Here is a 7,841-nt window from a genome sequence, read left to right as displayed (position 1 = left end):
GGAAATAAACACGGGGCCCAGGAGGCAGGGAAACTGGGGCAACTCAGGCCAAGAGCTGCCATCCCTCAGGTTGTCAGAATCTTCTTAAAGGAGGGCTTTACATGAGGTGATTCCCACAGACTCTTTGGACCCTCCCTTTGCATTTTTACAAGATCAGCCTAAATGAGGCGCCAAGCAGGGGAACGTCAAGGACCACCTTAAGAGAAATATTTTATTGCAGAATCTCAAATCAGTGCTGGGGGTGTGGGGAAGGCTGCCAAGTCCAACCACTGCAGGACTCCCCCTGGCCCACACTGGATAAGTGGGTATGTAGGCCACGTGCCCATGCGACCCTTACGGGAGCAGAGAGAAGCAATCTGATGGAAGACAGCCCGACTTGCTCTTTGGTTCTTTTGTTCTTGGGGGACGTTACTTCTCCTTGCGCCTCCCTCTGCCATAATATAGGTCGGGTTACGGCTGCCTGGAGACCGGGAAGGACTGCAGTGGCAGTGCGCATGCGTGTAGTACCCGACACGGCTGAACACGTGCTCATGATCTGCCAAGCAGGCAGTCCGCCCCCTGCAGCGGACCCCCAGGTGGACTGCCACCTCTGCAAAGCAGCTAAGGAAAGATGGTGCCACGGCGTGGCCCTGGAGGCACACGTGGTTTACTCTGCAGTTCTGGCAAGTTGCCTTCTTTTCCTGAACCACAGTTTTCTTATGCAAAAATTGAGAACAGAAACTCCAGCCCTGAGGGACAGCAGTGCATTGGAGTCAGATGCATACTCAGGGACAGGGTGTGCTCATATCCTGTGGTCAGAGAGGGCCAGCCACAGGGTCTGCCCGGACTCTGGACAATTCCCACTTCTGCCTTTCTTTCACCCCAGGATTGTATTGCCAGGGGACCTGGAGTGGGGGAGGGGGTCCCCAAGCATCATTGTTTACCAGCTGCGTGACTTTGAGCAAGTCACTTTGCTCTTCTGGGCCTGGATCTCCTCATCTGCAGAATGGGGCTTACCTACCTGACAGTGTTTGCATGGGGACAAAACGTGACAGCGAGTGAATAAGTACACATTCCCTATCAAATCCTGCTCTCCCAGGGTTTTTGTGAGTGAGGTCAGGGTGAGGTCCCCTGCTCTGTGATGGCTCTAGGCCACTGTCCCTGATGGACACGTGTACTCATTCAAGCTTGGGAGCTGTGCCCCATATCCTTGCCAAAAACTGCCCCACATTTCTACTCAGGATCAGCCTCTCCAGAAAGTCAGCCCTAATGTCACCCTCAGGTGGCATCCTATGCAATGCACCCACAACCCTGTCTTTAGTCTCAGGCTGGTCCCCAGCATAGCCTGTCACACCTTGTTCAAAAATGTTTTAAGAATTTTAAGACCTCGAGAATGGAGCATGGAATCAAGTACAGGGCTCTTCGAAGCAGGGTCACCCTGTGTGACTGCAGCGGGGGTCACACTCGTGAAGCCGGCCCTGCCATGGGCCCCACGGCCATGGCAGGAGGGCTTCAAGGAGCCGCTCCAGGAGTTCCTCCATCTGTGGAAATTTAAACTGCCTGGGAAATTAAACATGAACTTATGACTTTGACTGGTTGAGCAACATCTTCTTTAGGAAGCAGAGCTCTGCACACGACATACAAGCGTGTAGCAACGCTCCCCATGGCTCAGAAGGGCTAACCGAGGACCCCCCGCCCCCTTCCCCGCAGCAAGGGAGAAGGGGCTTAGCAAGGCCGCGGGTGTGGAAGCCGCAGCGCGGGGGCTGGGCTCCCAGGCCCGTGCTCTGTCCACCGCCCAGCACCCCTGGCCATCGGACTCTAGGGGGCGGTCTGGAGCTTCGCGATCCTGCCTCCAGCCTCCCTTCCAGCCCCAGCACTCTCCGAGCCTGCACGCAACAGGCTGCTTTCCTTGGCTGGAAGACCTGCCAGGCGTCCCTCCAAGACAAGGCCCCCCTCCTCAGGAAGACCTCCCCTGGAGCTCTCGGGGCCTCCCGCCCCCAGTTCTCTCTCAGCACTCTCTGTAGGGGATTCTCTGGGGGAGTCATGAGAATGCGAAAATGTTACAAGACAGTAAATACAGGATTCCTCCTGAGGAATCCTGGGGAAACACTCAGTAAGCTGATAATGGGGTCAGCAGGAGACTTTGTTTTGCTCCTGAGGTCAGGACAGAGGAGAATTGGGGAGGAGCAGCAGGAAGACCTGAGGTAAGAAAAAATAGGTTTGAGGCTGAAGCTGGGAGAACCCAGCTGACATGGGGGGCTGCGGGCCGCGTCCATTTGTTTGTCTGCCTTTTCTGGCCTGTGGACCTCCAAAGCGTGAGACCTGTTCATTTGAGGCCCCAGCTCTGAGTGGGCCCTTCACCACAGAGGCGCTTAGTGTGGGGTGGAGAGATGGATACCCGGCCTTGTGAGCTCGGGAGGAGACACTCAGGATTGTCCCAGGCCCAACCCACGGGGTGGGGGTGGTGTACCTGATGCTGAGTCAGGAAACCACGAGCACCCCAGGCTCCCGGAGTACTTAGCTGTTCCACGAGTGAGCGGGGGGTCGAGGCACCGTCCCTGAGAGAAAGTGGGAAGTGGCTCTTCTGCTCTTTCGGAGTGGGGACAGATGGGACAGGTTCTGAGGAAGTTGATTCTGATGAAGGCCATGCCATGCCATAGAGTGGTCAAGGGCACGGACAGTGGAGCAGAGTGGCCAAGTTCAGGTCCTAGCTCTGCCACTTGCTGTGTACTTTTGGGCAAGTAGCTACCCAACATCTCTGTGCCTCTTTTTCCCTCTCTGTAAAACTGGCCTTGGAAAGCGTGACCCCTTAGGTGGCGGATGAAGGAAGAGGTCTGATAAAGGAAGAAGAAGGTAAAGAACTTGGGACATGGCTGGCCCATAATCGATGCTCCATAAACAGCAGCTGTTATTACGAACAGCAGGGCAAGCTGCCCACAAGGGCTGGTCGGGACCTCTCTCTGAAGTCAGGCAGACATGTGTTTGAATCACTGGTTTGCCTCTCCCTAGCTGTGCCTGCCTTTGAAAAATTCTGCCCTGGTAGGCACTCTCAGCAGCAGGTGAGGATGAAAACTCAAATTGCCTCAGGCATAACGAAGAACACAACTGGAAGAGCCGGAGGCCAAGCCGTAGAACCAGAACCGGTCCATCTGGACCGGCCTCCTGGGTTTTGCTTGCAAAGAGAAGGAGCGGGGTCAGGATCTCTGAGGCCGGGGTAGCTGAGCCCCGAGACAGTCAGGCTGGACCCCGGGCACACTCCCTACGTCCACGCCTAACCCAGCAAAGAGAACGGACTCAGCAGGAGAGAGGAGCGGACGGTCCTGCACAGGCTGTTGCATAAGCCTTGTCGTCATGTCCTCCACGACCTGGGGCTCCAGCCTTTCCCAATTCCCGCTGTTTCCTCTCCCGGTCTGGTTGAGCCAGAATGTTCTTCCTGTCGCTTTCTGCACTTCAAACCCCCACCTCTGTCCACAGCCCCTCTGAGAGCCAGGGCTGGACCCCACCCCTCTACCTTTGCAGGGCCCTCACCATGTTCCCTGTTCATCTCAGAGGCCACTCCCACCAGCCAGCTGCAAGCTCCCTGTGCGTCCAGAGCTGCCGGAGTCCTTTTCTGGAAGCCAGGTGACCTCGGTCCACCGGACAGGGTCTAACAATACTGACCCTCCCAAAAGGAAGGATTTGGGGTGTCAGTCAGGCTGTCTGATAGAACTTTCTGTGATGAGGGAAAAGTTCTGTATCTGTGCTATCCGACATGGTAGCCATTAACTACACGTGGCTAAGGAGCACTTGAAACGAGGCTAGTATAACTGATGAACTGACTTCTTCATTTAATTGGATTTTCATTTATTTAAACTTAAGTAGGACAGCAGTAGAGCTCCTTTTCTCCTTGGCCTCCTTGCAAAATTTTTCTCTTCCTTTATAGCTTCATATTCCAAGGCGTTCGTGGCAAGTGGATGGCCTTTGACAACCTAAAACATGTTAGCCCCTGCCACTCAGCTGGGGGCCAAGAAGAACCTCTCGAGATTGGCAGAAACTGGCTGTTGTCACGTCCCCATCAACTTGAGAGAGGAAGGAGCTCTCAAAGAGAGGCCTTTCCATCAGGGCCATGTTCTGCCTCACGAGTCCCACCTGAACTCTGTGCCACCCCTCCAAGTGCAGGTCCCTCTCAGCTTTCAGAGATGGCCCTTGCCCACTTCCTTTCACCCACAGAACATCCTCTGGGACAGGCAGGGAGGGTCATGGCGCTGTTGCTGCTTCACAGATCAGTAAACTGAGGCCTGCCCAGAGCAGACAAAGCAACTTGTTCAAGGCACCAAGCTACTTGGGTGTAGGGGCTGAGGCCCAGGTTACCCCCCACCCCAGGTTCTCCCAGCCTCAGCTACCCTCTCATACCCCTGAGTCTCCCCAGCAGATGACAGAGGAACAACCAGGAGGCATTTGGGAAAGGGTAAGCTCTGACATCATACAACCCAGAAATTCCATTCCTAGGTGTTTATTATCAAGAAGTTAAAGCTCCACACAAAAACTTGAACAAGAATGTGCATAGCAACTTTATTCATAATATTCAAAAACCAAGAACAGCCCAAACATCCATCAGCAGGCTCATCAAACTGGCCATCCACACGAGTTACTGGAATACTTCTTACGGGGAAGAAGGAATGAACTGCAGGTATGCACATCTCAAATGAACCTCAGAAACGTGATGCTTTTTTTGGTGAAAGAGGCCGGATGCAAAAGATGACATATCGTGTGATTCCATTTATGTGGAATCTCCCGAAAAGGCAAAGCTACAGTGATAGGAAGTAAAGAAGTGGCCGCCAAGGGCCAGCGCTGGGAAGAGGAGATTGACCGCAAAGGGGCGTGAGGGAATGTTTTTTGGGTAATGAAAATGTTCTACCTCTCGATTGTGGTGAGGGTTACGTTTGTGACGATTCATGTCGTTACACTGAAAACTGTGAATTTTAAGGTAGGTAATTGAGACCTCCATTTTCAAAGTTGCAGAGTGAGGAGGTCAGTGCTGACAATATGTGGACACGTCTTTCCGGGAAGGAGCGTTGTCCCCTCCCCGACTCTCTGTGACAGGAGAGCCCACGCTCATGTGAGCAGGGTCATGGGCCCACTGGGGGCGAGAACAAAAAGGGAGAAGGGGAGGAAAAGGAGCAGCCCCGCGGCTGCCCCCTCCCGGCCCACGGGGGTGGCGCTCAGTGTGTGCCCAGGGAGGGGAGCCCACCCATCTGGGCCCGGGGCAAGGGCCTTCTCTCGGTTTCTGTTTCTTCCTCCGTGAAATGAATGTGGGGTGGCATCAGGTGAAGTGGGCGCTTCTCAGATTTGCTTCTCTTTTCAGGGAACAGACATCCCAGAAGGCCCGGGGCTTGCCTCGGAGTCTGGATTTTAGGCTCAAGGGATTGCAATGGGCCCACCCCAACTCCCTCTAGGGCAGACATTGCTCAGGGCTGAAAAGGGACACAAGTCCGGAAAACCACGACCCCCGCTCTCCCACCCGCCATCGCCCCACACGGCACCTTACCTAATGGGGGCATTTGCCAACCAGCTAACAGCTGGATGGTGCAAGAGGCTCTAACTCAACCAGGATGGGAGGGAACCCCAGGAACAATTTCAGAGGCGCAGGATTGAGAAAGAATGGGACAGGGCAATGAGACCACAGGTCTAGCTTGCTGGTCTCCAGTCCCATCCTGCCCCCAGCATAGCATTTTCTCTCTCTCAGTACATTCCGTGGGGACATAGGTGCAGTCTGTGAGGGGGGCTCAGCTGCTATCCAGGACCTCTGACTTCCAGGAAACCTCACAAGAAAACTTGACCCTTTGGAATGAAACTTACCCCCTGCCCCAGAACCTACTATGGCTCCCTATTGCCCCAATGGCCTCCATTCCCTGCCTGCTGCCTCTGACTTAACTCAGGCCCTATCACCTCTACCTGCTGGGGAATCACCTCCCCAAGAATGCACCGCTTAAGGCACTCACTGGCAGTAATGTCATACACAAAGGTGTTACCTTAGCACAGGGCAGGGTGTGACCGAGATCAGCATGCCTCTCATTTCTTCCAAAAATTATTTATACTACTTGCTTTGTTCCCTCTTGCTGATGCCTCTGGGTGGTATAGTGATCAGGGTCATTCCTCCCATTTCCTTGGGGTAAAACTGAGACCCAGAGCGGTCAAGAAAATGACACATAAGATAAAGGCCCAGCACAGACTAACAACACGGGTTTGGAGCTCCGGGCCCCGAGCATGTCCCACTCTGCAAAAGGCTCTGGAAACAGACCGACAACTGAGGTACATTGAGTTTTTTACTGTGCTTAGCTTCCAGCCCAAGTCTCTCTAATGATAGCTGTCTTTTCTCCCAACACTCAATTCTCTCCCCTACCCCCGCTCCCCAGCAAGAATATTCTCCCGGGAAACAAGTGCCCTCTGGCGGCCTCCTTGGGTGCTGCGCCAATGCCCACGAAGTTCGGGAAGAGCTGCAGAAAGTTCTCAATCTTTTCAGGAGAGAAAAGGAACTCTAGGCACCTGCCTCAACACACCAAGCCATAAAACCAGTCTATCTTCCACGGGGGTAGTGGGGACGGAAGGATGGCTTCTCAGAGGTCCTTATAAGCCTTTGGCTTCAGGATAACATTCCAATTCTTAGTCTTCATTCACTCCACAAATACTTTATCGCCTTGAGCCAGGCTCTGTGCTGCTGCTGGGAGCAAGATGCCAGGATGCCCCAGAAGAGCTTATCCAGGAGGCCCAAGGCTGTTTTCTCTCCTTACAACTGTTTCCCACCCTTGAGGGGCCAAATGGCTTCCTCCATCATGACCTATCTGCATTTTTTTTTTTTAAGGAGCAACTGGAGAGGGGAGGGAAATCTGGAGAATGGTGTCTTTCCTGAAAGCTCAGTGAAGCAAATGTTTCTAGAAGAGAACGATCAACTGCATCTAGTGCTGTCAGTGATGGCTGCTGGACACCGTCAAACAAGGCGAGCAATTTGGCCACCGGATTTAGCAAAATGAAGGTCCTGAGAACTTGCCCAAGGCCATTTCCGTGGCTTAGGGAGCTGGAATGTCTGGTTGGGGTGAGTTCAAGAGAAAATGGAAAGAGAGAAATTCGAGATGAGTTTTACTGTGAAGGGAAGGAGTATAGCTGGAGGGTAAATTGGGGTCAAGGGAAGGTTTTATTACTAACAAACATTTCCTTGAAATATATCATTCCTACGGAAAAGCAAACAGATCGTGAGTATGTAGCTCAATGAAGTTCCGCAAGGTGAATACATTCACGTAACCAGCACCCAGATCAAGAAACGATGTGACCAGTTCCCAAAAGTCCTCCTCATGGCCTCTTCCAGTCACCACTGCCCCCCAAAGATAACCAGAACCCTAACTTCTGTCACAAGGATTAAAAAGCAGGACTTTCCATTTTTTTAAACTTCATGTCGCTGGAATCAAACAGCACGTCCTCTTCCATGTTTGCCTCACGCTCAACATTGACTGTGAGAATCGTCCACAGCGTGGGTAGCTCTTACCTTTCAATTACTCTGTGAAAGAACTTCTGTTCGCCCCTTCTATTGTGGACAGGCATTTGGGTCGTTCCCTGCTTGACGTTTAAATGAATAATGTGGCTATGAACATTCAAAATGTAAGTGCTTTGTGGTGTGCACTTATAAACCTGAACGTGGCGTGTGTACCTTCTGTGCCAGCTCTCACCTTTCCGGAGCTTTCCTGTGGCTACTACTCCCACCTACTCAACATGGCCTCCTTTGGCGAACCACAGACTGGCTACTGCCAGCACCGCCTTCGTGGGCCTGTCTTGCTACATCCGGGCTTCCATGCCGCGGTTCCCCAGATCCAGTCCTCTAAACATTTTTT

Source organism: Pteropus medius, unplaced genomic scaffold (assembly GCF_902729225.1).
Source record: "Pteropus medius unplaced genomic scaffold, Ma_sr-lr_union100, whole genome shotgun sequence".
Taxonomy (NCBI): Eukaryota; Metazoa; Chordata; class Mammalia; order Chiroptera; family Pteropodidae; genus Pteropus; species Pteropus medius.
The sequence above is the reverse complement of the archived record's forward strand: the minus strand, read 5'-3'. Positions refer to the sequence as shown.